General features: G+C 43.9%; 1 protein-coding gene across 10 annotated transcripts in view; it reads right to left on the bottom strand.

Moving 5' to 3' along the window:
• Positions 1–15,379, bottom strand: part of LOC136012048 (uncharacterized) — a 97,854-nt gene that overhangs the window by 74,226 nt on the left and 8,249 nt on the right. For 3 of the 10 annotated variants that reach the window (XR_010611556.1, XR_010611555.1, XR_010611554.1), the window contains exon 1: positions 3,014–3,147. The exons of 1 other annotated variant lie outside the window; for it this stretch is intronic. The gene's annotated coding sequence lies outside the window, so the exon portion shown is untranslated. Of the gene's footprint in view, positions 1–3,013; positions 3,149–6,155; positions 6,367–6,953; positions 7,145–15,379 lie in introns of those variants that run through there. 6 more of the 10 variants (XM_065674790.1, XM_065674788.1, XR_010611559.1 and 3 more) reach the window with 5 other exon arrangements.

Here is a 15,379-nt window from a genome sequence, read left to right on the forward strand (position 1 = left end):
CCATGACTCCACAAAGTGATGAATGAATCTTGGAAGCAAGGGTTTTCTGGGAAGCACTGTGGCAACAGAGCAGCACAATAAAACCTGCTGCACCTAGAAGAAAGAGGAGCCAAAGCTCATGGCTGGCAGGTGTAAGGTAACATACTTTACACTCCTTCGTGAGCATGTGAAGCTTGCTTTCAATTTATACTAAGGTCTTCAGAGTAAGAAGCCTCAAAGGGGCATAATATATGACTTCCCTTTACATTTAATCTTTAATCCTAGTGTAACTTCCTGTAAGGAAATAAAAAGTCTGCTACTGTCTTTTTTTTTGTTGTTCCTTATATGCCATCATAAATGTGGGAAACACGGAATTATACATAATATTGTAAGCATTATTTTCAACCAAACCAACTTTTAAGCAGATAACAAATAGCAACTTACGTACAAAACAGAAAACCCCTACTGAATAATTATTGCATTTTTTTTGCTATTGTAAGGTGCTTTACTTCCACCTAGCAGAAAAGTGAATTTGGTTTGAGACTACTCAGTGGTAGAAAATGAACAGATAAAGCAAACTAAAAACAAGTTATCTTTTTTCATTTAAAAGATATGTTGTTTCCACTAATATGGTGAACAATTACTACTGTGTCTCTGTAAGCAAGGACTATCCCTGAGTCTTGCCAAGGCCAGAGGCTTCTTGGTTGTGCAAACAGATTGATAACTTCAGAGTGAGCAGAGATCTTTAATGCCTGTTTGATAGTAGAAATAAGGCAAATTCTCACAAGGTTTCATTTCACATTATGGGCCAAAATCCACACTTAACATTAGCAGGAGATGCTTGTAGCAGCCTGGGAAGAACATCACAACGACACAGCTGAGCCCCAGGGCTTATCTTGCTGCTTCCATCCACCTCCCTCTGCAGCACCAGTGGTGGAACATGGCAGGAGAGCACAGCACCCACTCTGAGGTGGAAGAGTGGCACAGGGACTTTTTACAGACTGAGAGGTGAAAAAAACTCTACGTAGGTCCATGTAACGTGTACGTACTTGTTTCTCTTGTGACCCGTATTGTTGCCAGAATGCGGGTTCAAATGTACTCAAATAAAAAAGAAATAATTAATTCTCCCTCCCCCCCAAAAAAGTCACTGTTTTACATTTCAAATTCTTGTGAAGAAACCATCCTGTAAATGCAAAAAATAGATCAGCCCAGATTCACAACCACATCTTGTATATAAACAGAGCAAGCTTGTTCCATCTTGGATTTGTCCCATTTTCAGTATTTTTCTAGTTTTGCCATGTTCTTCCTAAACTGTGGATCCAGGAGTGCAATATTTTAGATGCGTTCCAATCACACACATACTGTGGTGCTCCTCTTGTATTTTCTGTACCCTCTTCCTGTATGCACAGGGACATTTACTTGCAAATACAGCATTTGCAATAGCTCTACCTGTTGTCAAGGCTTCACATCACAACTCTTTCCAAGAGTTTATAGCATTGCCAGACTACAGCTGTTCCACCTGTGTTTTCCATGCCAAGAATCTGTCCCAAAGGGAAATCTTTGGATTTGCAAAAATCAAATCAGATGTTTTTAAGAACAAGAATGGGGGAAAAAAAACATAGTACTTTAAGGATAAAAGCATTAGCAACTGCAACCTCAGAAAGATTCTACAGGCAGACAGAAGAGGAACCAGTAGGCCACAGATAAGCAAAATAGCGAAAGCAAGTACTGCAAACTACTGTACTGCATACACAATGCAAATTCTTCCCAAAGGAATTATCGCAAAACAGGGTTAAATATTTCACTGGGACTAATACTTTATTTTTATAAATCAATCTGCATAATGTAAGCTGGCATTCTTCACATTTCAATTTTGCTTACAGTCATAAAACTAACTCTGCAAACCATCCCCAGCTATATGTTATTTTTATATCCAAGAGCACAGAGTGATGGAAACTTGGCAGGACAGATCTGAGAGAAAAATTGTTCTACTTCCCAAACATACCAGAACACGACCATGCTCCATAGTCTGATTTTAAAGCAGTAGGATGAAAGTGACTCAGCCTACATTAAAATTAGAGGTACGATGAGATCGAGACTGCAAGATAAGTACTGAATTAAATGCATTTTTACTTGACTTAAAGAAGCTTTTTTGTTAATGACTGGTAAAGGAAATACTGGAAACCTAACAACTTTAGAAGCCTGTGAAATAGTCAAACCCACAAGGTGTTTTATGGACCTGTGAGAGCCACCTGCCACCGCTCCTGTAGGAAAGCCAGAAGCCACAGAGCACAGGGGCTGTATGGGGCAAAGATAGTGCTGTGGGTCTCATTCCCTGCAACACTGTGGTCAGGGACCTCCAGCCTCAAGCTGCTGGTGCAGGAGGATGAGGCCAAGACTAGATGAAATGGGACAGTAGCTGCACCATACCACATACATGCCTATCAGTAGTGGCATCCCAGCTGCAAGGACTCCTGCTAAAAGCCTCTGCAGCTGCCTTTGGTCCCTCCAGCCCCATTTACCAGGATCCCCATGGTACTTTCCCCAAGCCTACCTGTTCCCCTGACCACTGCGAAGCAGTCCCAGCTGTGGCACCCGTACCCCCCTGCCACAGCAGGGAGATGCTGCAGGCAAGCAAGCAAGCACCAGTCTCCCCACTCTGCAGCACTCCAGCAACAGCCTGAACCACATGGCACCACCACACACCAACAAAAGATCTTCTCGAATCCAGTACTGACACAACTTACACAGCTGTTAGTCAGTTTGCTCACAGCAACCCTGACAAGCTTTTCTGTATCTTCTGTTGCTTCTCTTTATGTTCAGAAAGAGCAGCATAGTGTTTCCAGAGCCTTTGATAATGAATACATATTTAACTTCACCCATATATACACACACACACATTTTTAAATATACATAAAAAAATATGAATCCCTCCAACATTTCAAATGTTAGATGAAAAAGCATTAACTGGAAGAGTTCACTAGGCCAAATGACCAAATCAAGACATACCCATTCTTCCAGATACACTACTTACAGCAAGGAAGAATGTGCCATCACCTAGTGTTTCTGCCTGCTACCTCCCCAAGCTCTTCCTTTCTCTGACAGGAAACCCTCCAGCTGGCCCTGTTTTGTTCTGTAGTGCATTTATATTCAGCTCCTTTGCCTCAATTGAATTCAGGTGCATGCAGGCATTTGGTACCTGCATGTGGGTGTTGCTCCTGGTGAGATTTCTGTAGTTTCTTCATTGCCTAGGTTTCTTTCTAATAAATCCTAAAGAGCAAATTAGAAGCAAAAAAAGAATAGAGTAATTCTTTAAATTATTTTCTGCCTTTCTGCAATATACGTACACACATTCTTGCTACAGAAGAATTCTTCATACACACAAGAAATGTGAGAAATCAACTGCCACCAAAGGACTCTCTGTCTCCCAACATGGGTTAACAAAGACCTGCCCAAGTTCATGTTTTGAATGGTTTGCACAAGTAACTATTGCAGTTTCCTCCTTAATAGGAAGACACACAGGACAATACCATCATAAATTACTATTCCATCCATACGGTCGTGCTGGCTGCCTCCCTACATCTCTAGTACAAGCTCAGAGAGCCACTGCACTGCTGTAGAGCAGCAGTGGCACCATGCTCAAGAGATCAGGATGACAGGCAGAGCTAGGGTGCCCAGCTTATTGTGCATGGATCGTTTTTACTACCCAGCACTGAATGATTGTGGTGCATAAGCGAGGACAAGAAACCACAGGCCACCAGCATTTTGATGCTAACAATTTAAAAAAATCAGCAAGAGTAAATGATAAAGAATCTGTTACTGCCTGAACAACACAGAACCTTGTTTATCTGGATGGATGTGTGTGAAATAAAGGTACCGCTACAAAAATAATTTGCACCAGCCACCGTGTTTGAAAGGGGTGCTCTCCCCGTTGTCTGTGAGGGAAAATAGAGACCAGACAGTAATGGGATGTGCAGAACTGGAACAAGTGCTGGCACCACGCAGTGTGAGATGGCCTAAAGCCACCAGCCCTGACAGCTATTGGGCACTCCTGCCACTGTCTGCACACAGGATTTCTGACTTAGCGGAACAATACAAAACACAACATAAATGCGAGTTAGCAATTGCAATACCCAGTTCAGTCCCCATACCAGTGTGATTCCCTCATTCCCATTGCCAGTCTCCATAGTACACTCACTGTCACAACGCTGGGCATCCCCAAACAGGGATATGTGGGTTGATGCCAGCTCAAGCCTGTTGCTCTTCAGAATTCCCCTGTTAGCTGTTCAGATGTTTTACCCTAGGTTGGGCTGAGCCACATAAGCCCTCCTCCCCACTCCCTTGCCAGCCTGGCTAACTCAGGGAGACATTTACACTCCCAGTTGATTTACTCAGCTGTTGATATCTGTTTATTTAAAACAAAGGCCACCCTCCCGTTCCCTTCATGCTGAGATAAAGTCAGCTTCTTTGCATTACTCTGAGGGTACTGTCACCCTTGCCTATCTCCACTGAGCGCTCTTCCCCTGTGGGGCTTACTCACAGAGCCCCTGTCTACCCTGTGGGGTTTACTCAGTCACATGCTTTCTGGAAAACTCATCTGTCGTACTGACTTCTTGAAGGGGGAGGCTACAAGCCAGGAACAAGCAGAGGGATGCTTGCGTAAATGCCAAGGGTGATTTCGTGGGAAAGTTTTACACCCCAGCCCTTGTCCTCCAGAAAACTAAAGGAGGCTGTGTGCTTGCCAGTGCACACATTCACCTCCTATGCAGTACTGTGGGGTGTGACGCTGCCTTCAGTCATGTGGAGCCCGGCCGGAGCCGTGTGACTCAACACAAGGGCTGGCGGGACACGGGAGCTGCGCAAGAAGCTTCTGACCCTCCTGCACACAGCCCTTCCACCCACCACCGCTGGCAGGAGCGCAGAAGTGCTTACCCAGCAGGTACCCACAGGTCTGCACCTCTACTGCTTTGGCCACACAGGAAGGCGATGGCGGTTCCCCCAGAAAAGTCTCAAGGAGAAAGAAAATGAATCTCAATTATTTGATGGGACCTATTCACATATGCTGAATTTCGAGGGGCAAAGCCCCTCAGGTTCTGTTCATCCAGCCAGTCCTTGCCTTCACAAGTCCTTGTGGCTTCACGTACAGACTTGCAAGAAAGCATGGTTATGCATGTTTCATAGCAAACCACTTTGTAAGAGGGTGACTAGGAGAACCAAACCCTCGGAGGCCAGCTGCTGGTATAGCTGGAGGGGGTGAATCATGCTTGTTTCAGAAGCAGTACCCTTAGCCCGGAGCTAAAAGAAGCAAAGCAGGGAGTAAGGTAGGGCACTTGCTAGGAAGAATGTCATCAGTTGTGTTTTTTCATTTGTTTTGTTGTGGGGTTTTTTGATGCTTGCCAGCTATTACCACTAAATAGCAGAGCCTGTGACAATACAGAGAATATAATTGTTTTGCTCTTGAGAATACAGGGCAACATTTTCACACAACAAGAATGAACGTGTTGGGTTGTTTTAATTCCTGGCATAGCTGCGCATGTCTTATCTCTGGCTTGAAAAAATGGAAATGCATAATGAAGACAGCCCGTTGTCTCGTTAGGTAACTGCACACAACTTTCACCACAGGATGGGAGCTGTTGGCAAGATGTGGTATCAGTACAGAGAAACCTCGTATTGCCAGCTAAATAGATCTGTCACATTTCTTTCTGCAAATGCTATGTCTACTACTACTACTACAAATAGCACAGCTGAGTGATAAAACTTAAGAAATGTGAAAAATATTTTCTCTATTTTCAAGTCTGTTTGCCTTGTGAATCTCACAGCATTTTGTTTTGTCAAACCCATGTTTCAGGCCCACAGGGCCAGCACTTCTCTGACCTTCACACCCGTGCTCATCATTAACAAGCAGCGGAGCTTAAAACAGGCTTTGCAGCAACTCATACAGGACAGAGAAGGCAGTCTTGTTAGGTATCTTTTAACTAGAAGGAAACAGGAATAAGATAACCATATACAAGAATATTGCTCTAAAAACACTAAAACATGCTCTTTAATGACTGTTGACTGAGGCCTGGCCCTAGAGAGACTGAAAGAATTTCACATTGCCAGAACCTTCCTTCCACGAATAGTCATACTGATTGCATGTACTTCTTTAGGATCAGGTCTTAGATGACTAAGGCAAGGGAAAGAGATGGGCTCCTCCAGTCATCCCAGTTGACTCCTCCTGATGTTCAAGGAGGTGCATAGGAACTATAGGTCTCCCCATCAGCCAGGCTTTTCCTCAGCAGGATCTGTTTTACAGCATTGCTTGCAAGTCTGACAGCTGAGTGCAGGGCACATGAGAAATACATTCTGCTTTGGCATTTGAATTAGAAGCAGTTCAGCTTTTGAGACCTAGAGATGAGAAGAGACAGATAGGTGGACAGCATATGAGTGGTATCACAGTATCTTTCAGAGGAATTTTTTAAAGCAGACCAAAAATGCTTTTATGCAACTTCTTAGAACTCCGTGTGCCCCATTACTTTAATCAATAGCAAATGTCAAATTGTTTTTGCAGGGCTTTTGTTTTTGTTTTTTGTTTTTTATTCTTTAGTTTCACTGAAATAGGAGGTATCTTTTTTTAGATAGGCATAAAATGGGCTGACAAAACCTGCTGCTTCATTATCTCCATGTGAATTCCATATTCTGCTCCTCCACCCTCAGCCTTCTCCTCTGTCTTCTCTGAAGTACCACAGAGCTCTCCATCATTTTTTCTTTCTTTTGAATTTGCTGGTATTTATTTACAGGACAGAAAGCTTGATCAATTAATCTACTGTTCATGCTGTCTGAGCTAGCCCTGACCTTCACTGACAGAGAACAATCCCTACTGAGAATCAGGGCCACTGATTCTTGGTGCAGCACCATGGAAGTGGGTGTCATTGCCCACCTTCCCCCTCCAAAGTAGCAGGCGGGAGGATGAGGGATAGTGTCCCACGACAAACCTTCAGGGAGAATTCCACGGGTGGAGAAGGCTCTGACCATGTTTCTGTAACATCCAAGGGGGTTCCTAGACCTCTGGAGTCCACCATGGCATGGAAGGATCCTCACTGGTGCTGCCTTCGGTGGGTCCACAGGCATCCCTTGGGTGCTGGCTCCATGACAGACTGCACCCACCTCCCCATCTGTGTGAAAGCTGAGAGGTGGAATGGAAAAGCTGTAAGTATCCGTGTAACCTTGACTTGTGCTGTTACATTGGAGCAGACAGAAACCGTAAGAGACAGCACTCCTCTTGCTTCACAGCATAAGGAATCTTCCACCCAGCAGAGTGGGGGCACAAACAGCAAGTGAGAATGGCCCAGGGGAAAAGCTTAGCTCTAACTGATTGGAAAAGGGATCCTCCACCCATCTGTTACTGCCTACACTTGCTGCAGCACCTGTACTTGGAGGCTGAGCAGAGGACCCAACAGCCTGTTCTGGTACAAGACACTCCGCAAGCTACCCCAGGGAGTCTCTGGACCATATGAGGAGACTCGTCAGGCACTGGGCAATGCTGGGAGAGAACAGGATGCTCCTGTAGGGTTGCACTTCCCTAAGAGACCCTGACTTCTGGGCAAAGCCTTGTAGCTGAGAGCAGAAGCCTGTAATACCACCCTGGCATGGATGAGGACACCAGTGGGTTTGTGCTGGGTATAAGCAAAGACACTTTATAATTGTCACTTTCTTATAATAATGACGGATTAATCCCATGTTTGCTAATCTACCAGGACATAATAGCTGACATAAGACTCCTCCCAAGCTGCAATGGGTGCTCACAGCTCTATGAGCCAGAGATTGTTAAGCACACAGTTAACTCCCACAGACTATTTCCTTCTTTTTTGCAACCATTTCTTTAGGCAAGTCTCTCCTGGTACTTTAAAAATTCATTTTAATCAATTTAAAGTTAATAAAGAGAGTGAAATCCTTAGGGCCTGAAAGCTCCAATCTCTGCCTTGCTGGAAGTGATGAGTCAGCTTGAGCACGGCCGCCATGGAGCCTGCCCAGGGACGCCTCCAAGGAGCTGCCGCTGCGCTGAATTAGGTCACTTGGTTTGCTATTTACAGAGGGGCAGCCGTCTCTGCAATTGGATGTTTTCTTCTCTCTGCTGTACTCTGACAGCACAACCACTGTGAGACCTCGCTGTTGCCACAGCTGCTGTGGCTCTGTCCTGTGCATTCACTGATCAGGAACATGACTGAGCCTCTCTGAGAGGAGGGAAAGGACCTTGGCCACCGAGAGCAGGACATGACAACATGCAGGGTCCCATCTCACTCTTGCAGTGCTGCACCGTTTCTCTGGAGGGGGACTCTGGACTCCTGCCTTGGTTACTAACCCATACTGTGCCTGGGCCAGGAATGAAACCAGCAGCCCTGGGAGCCAGTCCTCCGGCTTGTGCCTCCACCCAAAGCCAAGCCTCAGGCCCAGGCCCAGCTCCACTCACTGCACAAGAGAACACGTGCTCCCCCGGCGCCAGAGCAGAGCCGCAGTACTCCCTCGCTAATCACCCGGGTCTAATTGCTGTGCCACGGTCCTAACAGGCAGTTCCTATGCCAGCTCTCCAGGGGATTAACATTAAGCCTCCGCTTTTTGCACTAATGCAGCACATGAGGAAAAGCAGTTCCCACCTTGCATGCCCAGAGCACATGAGCCAGTCACCTCCATGGGTCACAGCAGCGCCTGGATGCCAGCAAGCAGGCAGGGCCAGCCTGGGGCAGCAGGGGACCCAGCAGCAGCACAAGGCTGGCGTCACGGGCTTTGGGCAAGAAGAAATGCTCTGCCCTACTCCTCATGTCCAGTGCCAGCGGATAATGGAGGCTGAGGAGCTCTTACAGTGCTTTTGCAGCATGAAACCTCCTGGTCTGTAACAGGGGAGCAGCAACTGCACTGATGGAAGGGCAGAAGCCCTCACAACCTGCCCATGACATCCCTCTCTACCTCCTGACCAGGCTCAGGCTTCCTCAGCACACCCCTTCTTGGGCCACTCAAGGAAGGGCACAGGGATCCCAGACACGGAGGGCCATTCCCTAAAGGTGCACAATGCAACTGCTGTTCTCCTGGGCTGGGAAAAGGGGTCAGGAAAGCTATGTGCCAGCCCTTTCAGGAACAGCCAGGCTCTGCTGGAAGCAGAAAGGCTGCCCATCAGCTGGCAGCTATGCCTAAACCCCAATCTGAATCAGCAACTTCCTGCACTTATCTAGAAACACTGGTGACTTGCCTTGGAAACAACAAGTATACAGTGTCCTGCGACAGCTGGCACCTCCTCTGCATCCCTGCCCAGCTCTCCTCCAGCATGGAGAGAACTGGCCAGACAGGAAAGCAGAGAAGTCAGCTCAGCTCCCCTTGCCCCAGCAGCCACCCAAACTCTCCTCTCACGCTGCCGATTTTGTTCCTAGGTGCCATTTGCCTGATTGCAGTTATTCCTCCCCTGTGCTGGAGCACTGAGAGAATCAGACACAGCCAGGGTGTCCCGTTGGTGAGGGAGCAACATGCAGTGCTCAGCAGGGCTGTAGGACGGGGAACAAAGCAGTCAGAAAGAACTGCTTGCGCTTTCTCAAAAGCAGTTTCACTTCCCCTACAAGCAGTGGCTTCAAATAACAAGATGCCTTGAGTAATTAACTGAATGTTCTTTGGATAGAGCTTGTAAAAAGAACTTATACATATTAAACAAGAAAGATCTACTGTCTATAACTTGTTCTTTACTAACAAACAAAAGGTTTGGACTAAATCCATTTTAGACCCAACTTTACAAGGGCCTTATTCTGAAATTATTCAGTAGAAAGAACTGAATGGAGTCCAGAGCATTTATGAGGGGCTGACCACAAAAAGCAAGGTTTGTGGTAGGATTGTTTGTTTTTTTAAGAAAATCAAATACTCTCTCTTTTCTGACATTAACATGACAGAGCTGCAAAGATTTAGCAGTAGCACTGCATTAGCCTCCAAGAAACACACAAAACAACTGCTTCCTTAGATCAGCTGCTGGAGCAAGTGCTACAGTTGCCATTATCAGAGCTGAAAGTGAAAAGGAATTCCTCATTAATGCATTGAAGAACAAAGGATCTTCTCTGTAACAAGGGCCTGAATAGTGCTAGGTGCTGGGACTACAGTATCTTTGCATCCTGCCATACTCTTGCCCAATGTAGCCTGCGGTTCCATCAGAAGTAACAACTTGGTAGTGAAGCAAATTAATACTACTCTATCAATCACTATTTTTTCCACTTGCAACAACAACCAAAATCCAATGTTCTATCATCAAGATAAGGTAATCACAGCAGCATGGAGCTCTCCTAGGTAGAAACACAAAAGGTACTCAGCACAGCATTATTACATAAGACTCAGATGCTCCACTGTATTTGGCATATACTACAATAGCTGGCAGTTAATAGTGTTGTGGGGTGTGTGAAAAACGGCATGAAAGGAAATATAGGGGAAATGTTATAATTATTTAAATGAGTTTGTTTTGGTACCACCAGAAAAAGAAAAAGAAAAAACAAAAAACCCCTGCCTGAGCAAACCAGTATTCAGCCCTTTAAAGGCTAAATGGCATTTAAAGAATAGAAGAGCTGCTGCTCTCCTGTTTGTCTGCCCTGAATCTCATATTATATTCACGTGGGAGCAGCAAAAGCATCCATGGCACGTAGCAGCAAGAGGCACCAGGAACACCTTGGGAGGCCAGCACCGGCAGAGCTCACCAACTTCCATCCCCCAAACAACCCAGCTCAAGAAAACACAAAGGAGACCTCCTCCAACAATGGGGATGAAGCCCGAGGAGATGACTACTACAATCCAGCAATTCAATGCTAGTCAAACACACCGCCAGTAAACTGTTAAAGGCAGACACATACTTCTGCTACAGAAAGCTTTGATGATGGGACCTTTCCCAGCTGTTGGTAACAGGCTCAGTACAAAAGGTCACATTGGGAGTTATCCACAACACAGGCCTTTCTGTGCTCCTGGCAGACTGTTGGACACGAGCTATTCTGGACACGAACTCAAACACAAGTGGTACCTGACCTGGGAAGACACAGAGACAAAATGTCTACCACAGAGAGAAGAGCAATTGGAGGTTGGACTAGGCTCTGTTTAGAACTCAGTTCCTGCTCTAACATCGTCTTTCTCACAACAGTCTTCAGAAGGGTTCAGCCACTTCAGGGACCCAGAGCTCTAACATTCCTGCTTATCAGCTGCCTAAACTCACAAATGTCAGCATTTCTGAAGTTACAGTCTCGAGAGACCCAGATCTTCTGAATATACCGAGAAGCATATCAGCCGTAACACTGCAGAGCAGCCTAGTGTCTATTTTATGCCTTGTATGCAAGAAGTGGTTTTATCTCTTCCAGAGAGGAGCAAATTGACAAAATTATTTCCTGCTCACCTATTAATATTCAGCTCCGAGAGACAAAAGATTTTTGCTCACTGAAGAGAACTAAAGATGAACCAGAGACTAAATGTATTTCTTTTTTTTAAATTAGTAAATGGTTTTGATTTAATTATAGAAATTGAAGCCCTGCTTCATTGGAAGGCTGCAGGGTGACTAAGACCCAGTGCAGTGGTACATGACAGAATAAACCTGTAAAGTTTGTGTGTGAGATTTCAAAAAGATTTCCTCAAATGTCACACACTGAGCATCACAGGCACTCCTGATATAAATAACAGAATTATCCAAACAAACAAACGAAGCTTTCTTTACCTATCAAAAAGAAGGTGAGAACACAATGACAATTTATGTGCATTCTTTGCATGCCATGTCTAACTGGATGCTGCAAACAACTGCATGCCTTGCAGAGGACTCCCATGCATCCTGCCCGTCCTATTCGTATACTCCTACTGGTCAAAGCAAAGCCTCTGAAAAGATAGGGCTGGAAGAAGATAGGAATTCAAGGTCAGATTTTGTAGTGAAGCAATAAAGAAAAAAATCAGTGCTTTAATGGCAAAATCATGAGTGTCATCATTTCAGTTCCCAACTTCTGTTTGGGGTTTTTTTTCCTATTCCTGAGATTAGGTCAGAGTAAAATGCAACTATCAAAGCACTGTCATAATCAAGTAACAGTTGCTATGCTTTCTTTTCTTGGCCATTTAACGTAGCTTGCTAGGAGGAAAAAAACCACCCCATTACTACTCAAAGAGGAGCAACCTCAGCTTTAGGTCATAAGTTGCTTTCTGTGGTTTGGTTGCCACAGCTACTGTGGACCTAGTTCTGTTGAATCCAGAATCATTCAGAGATCAGGAGTGGTATCATCACAAGATACAGTACACAACCAGTTTCAGGCCCTGGGTGGTTACAGAACATCTCTGTTTGCCCTTTCTACTTTTTACTTACAGTGCTGTCATCCTGCCCGACTGCCAACACAACAAAAGGAAAGAAATTCATACTTTTTCAGAAGCAGTATTTGTAAAGAGCATTGTCCTCAAGTGTCTGATGCATCCAACTCCAAAAGCATCTAATACAGCAGGTAAATAAAACATTACAAAAAATGGGCAAGCAGAGATTTTAATAAGAATTAATAATTAACAGGAAGGGAGAGCTTCCCTTCCATAGTATGCTAACACATACTGCTCCGGACTAATTCCATTCAAAGTTATAGTATTACTTTGGGTTTACACCAACAGAGGTGCTGCTTCCTGGCTTGGTTTCATTAGCCTGATCCCTGCAACTAGGAAGGAATATTTTGAGTAGTTTATTTATCACAGATTTGTTTTCTTCCTGTGAAACTGTAATTTATCACAGAATGGTTAGTGTTGGAAGGGACCTGTCTGCACCAAGTCTCAGTTTGACCTACTACTCTGCAGCAACGGGTTGTGCTTGAGCAAGTGCAATGTAGTGAGAAGGAACAAGGTGATTTTAACTCCTCTTGTGGCACTGGCATGAACAACACTGGAACTGTGTCTGCAGTTTTGTATATCCACATTTAAAGGGAACACTAAAAATTCAGCCATGCACACAGGCACATGCTTGTGAAGAATTTCTTAAAGCAAGGGCATAAACCACACCCTCGGGAGTAATTAAATGAACACCAATGCAGTGGACAACATACATCTATATAAACATGGTCTTGCTGTCATACTCTGTACAAACTAATCAGTCGTTAATCACCACAGATTCCTTTGTTCTGCATTCCCTGAACCTGCTTAGTTTACTTGCCAAGATATTATCTATACTTCAGGGATTAGTTATTTATTTGAACATCTACATCTAATCTAATATCTACCCTCCACATTTTCAAAGGAGAAACTTTTCCAGATCTTTAGGCCAGAGGAAGCTTTGTAGGTAAATCCTTTAGCCATCTTTGAAAATGTATGCATCTTCTTTTCCACTTGCAAAGGAAGAGTTGTCCAGCTACATTAATCAGTATATACGACAATGAGATAAAGAGCATCTAAAAAAGAAATAGAAGTTAGTTTATGCACTGCGCGGATTTTACCACACTTATTTCTGTAGATACACTTCCTATATTGTGCCAAAGGACATCTTACCAGCCACATCTACCCATTTAACAGAACAGTGTCCACATGCACAACAGCAGAGCAGCTGCCAAACACAGCAAAGAATGCTCCAGCAACTTTGATCCTTAGTAACTGTACATGCTACTTTTGCAAAATTAAATGAAAGTATAAAGAAGTAATGACATTTAACCTTTTTATGCCCTGTATCAGTGATGCCACCAGGAATTACAACTTCTCACTGCTCTCCAGATGCATGAGGAATTGGGTATCAGTGTATTCATTCCTACTGCCTTCTGTCTTTAAAGGGTGGCAGACTACTTCCCCTGAAACCAGTACTAATGACATTTTACAGTCTGAATGCAACTGGTGACAACTTTGTACAAACAAATTCTTAAAAGATACCTAATCACCAGACTTCACTTGAGATTCCCATATGGAGATGATGATTTTGAATACACTTAATCTGGTCACAAGCAGCAACTAAAATTTTGCAGGTCAACTACAAAACACCCTTCTAAAATTACTTTCTGCAGCAGGGTCTTTTCCTGAAAGCTGCTTGTACTGTTCCCCTGCTCTGTACAGCCCGTACTGTAATCACACTGCCATATGCAAACCCTGTCATCTACAGCACCGCGTGTAGTCTTCCATAAATAATATGGTTCCCTAACAGTTTAGTAGTAAAATAGAAGTCTTCCAGAAATATGAGCTTTTCTTCATATTGGCAATACTGCATTCATGTACAGTTTTCTACAAAGGTTTTTCATTCTGTGGTATGTGTGGAGTCCTTCAGTCCTGCCGATAAAAGGTGAAAGACACTGAAGGAATAGACCCTGAGAGGGCTATGGGAATGAGATGCTATATGCAGTCATCTTCTTATCACCTCCAATGTTCTGAGCATGGTATGCCTTCTGATTTTTTTCCTCAAGCGTGTATCTCCTGGTTTACTATATTAAACCTTTTAATAAAATGGCAGAGGGGCTGTGAGTAGGAACTCATTACATATTTCTTACTTCAGTGTCTAGATAATGGTTTGGAGTGAAGCAGTCTCTTGCTGATAAGAACACTGGCACCCCAGAAGAAAACCCAAATCTACTTCCAGTTATTTCTGTGGAAGGCAGAGATAGTCTTAAATTTCGGATATGTGCCGTGCAGCCTGGGAGACGTGGTGCTTGCTAAATGAAAAGTATTAAACACTACAGTTTCAAAGCTGGTTTTTATTTGTTTCTATTTGGTCAATATTTTCAAGAGTAACACATGGAGAAAAATGAAGTGACTGATAACAGATGATTCTGAATTGCTGGCTTTGGTAGCATGAAGTAAAAATTCAAATGCATTACTGAATGAGCAGAGCAAACAGAAGGCTTGGTCACCCCCACCCCATCCTGAAATATAAACAGGAACTTTGTTCAGAAAATGGCATTACCTTTATTCAGCACAGACTAGTCATTAGCTTAAACACGAAGCACATTTTCAGCAAATCTAACTTACAGCAACTTCTCCCATGAGCCTGAGAGTACATTAAAGGGTGCTAGTAAGAGTGATTATAAAGAACCTAGTAGATCAAGGAGATCCCGCTGCAATACTTTAATTTTAATTTAAATTAAATTTAAATTATAATTTACACCACTCTGCTAACAAAAGGGGAAAAGGGCACTGCAAATGTAGCAGCAGGCATACGTATCTTAATTTATTCTTTCCTGTTTTTAATTTGTGGTTAAAATTAATACACTTCTAAGTGCAAGTAGATTAAAGCTCCATCTAGTGCCAGGGTCTTGGAAGCTACTGAAAGGCTTGCAGTCCAAAACCAGCAAACACGGCCACAAAACTATCAAGAAGCAGCAAGCCTAGCATCTCAAAGCTGTCACACACAGCATTTCTTTTTCTGCTACAGCATATAGTTTCTAAAACAACAAAGACAGCAACAAAAAGATTTAGTTATTTAAATTAAAAA

This window comes from Lathamus discolor, chromosome 3 (genome assembly GCF_037157495.1).
Source record: "Lathamus discolor isolate bLatDis1 chromosome 3, bLatDis1.hap1, whole genome shotgun sequence".
NCBI lineage: Eukaryota > Metazoa > Chordata > Aves > Psittaciformes > Psittacidae > Lathamus > Lathamus discolor.